Source organism: Hipposideros armiger, unplaced genomic scaffold (genome assembly GCF_001890085.2).
Source record: "Hipposideros armiger isolate ML-2016 unplaced genomic scaffold, ASM189008v1 scaffold_300, whole genome shotgun sequence".
NCBI classification, from domain to species: Eukaryota; Metazoa; Chordata; class Mammalia; order Chiroptera; family Hipposideridae; genus Hipposideros; species Hipposideros armiger.
The window spans coordinates 927,608-928,762 of record NW_017731650.1 but is presented as its reverse complement, the minus strand read 5'-3'; the positions used below and the strand labels follow the sequence as shown (position 1 = coordinate 928,762).

Sequence of the window (1,155 nt, the reverse complement as noted above, 5' to 3'; positions counted from 1 at the left end):
TAATTATGGTTTTAAAATCTGAATTATTTCCATCATTTATAATTTCTGTTTTGAATGGTAGTTCTGACCACCACCTTTTTACCACTGCTTGAAGCCATTCAAACCAACTATTATATACTCTTCAAATTTGCTTTTCAGTAGTGATTTTACTAGAGGCAGTAAGTCTACAGAGCAGCGGAGTGAGATGTATTGTTTTTCTTCCAGTAAACTTTCGGTGAGCCCAGGAAGGCAACCCACTACCACTCCAAGGTATTTTATCCTCACAAAACATGCTACAAGTTCACTTATACTTTTCTTTTTCCAGAAAGTTAAAGCTACATTCAATCTCAAATTCCCCTGAACAACACTTGTGCCATTGTTTCATGGTCCTGAGAAACCTCAGGAAAAAATAAACAAACAAACAAAAACATTGTATTTTGATGATGGGCTTCCTGTCTGTGAAGACCCAGAATCACTGGAGTTAAACAAATATGTTCTACCATCATGGTATAATTTTTCAGGCACGTGGCCTGCACAAGCCAGCTCATTTTCTCTATGTGTCATTTCACAGCACCCACTTCTAGGGGACTGCTTTTTTTTTTGTAATAAGGATTTGGGAAAAAATGATAAACTTTCTTTCTGTGATCCATCACCTTACGTAGTTTGTCTGGGCTTTTCAGGGCTTGTCCAACTGTTCCATTTACGTAAGTAGCCAACTGTTTCGGAGATTTCTTCACTTCCCTCATGTTCTAATTGGTGAAATTAGAGAATTGTAGGAATTTCATTTAACCTCTCCCAGCTGTGAATAATAATATTGCTCATTCTCATTGTTTTGATCAGTAGTTACATCTTTTTCAAATAAAAGTATTATAATGTTCTGTTTATAAGTTTTATCTAAATCATGCTCTACAGAAGTCAGCTCCCTTTCCTTATTTCCTGTTTTTAAAAATTTAAGCAAACCTCCTCTTTGAAGATCTTCTATTTCCTTTGTCTTTTCAGACTTTTACCTTTTTAATTTCTGCTTTTTTATTTTATATTTCTGTCAAGATATCAGCTTGAATTCATTTTCAATGCCAGAGATTAAAAATTAAATGCAATTATGTGTAAAATTTATAAAATTTGAAGGAATTTTAACACAAATATTAAACATATTAGAAGGAAAAGTTAAAATTTTTT

General features: G+C 33.2%; 1 pseudogene; it reads right to left on the bottom strand.

Annotated features, from left to right (window-relative positions):
• Positions 1-16: 16 nt before the first annotated feature.
• LOC109391709 (KATNB1-like protein 1 pseudogene) lies at positions 17-764 on the bottom strand (annotated as a pseudogene).
• Between the last annotated feature and the right edge of the window lie 391 nt (positions 765-1,155).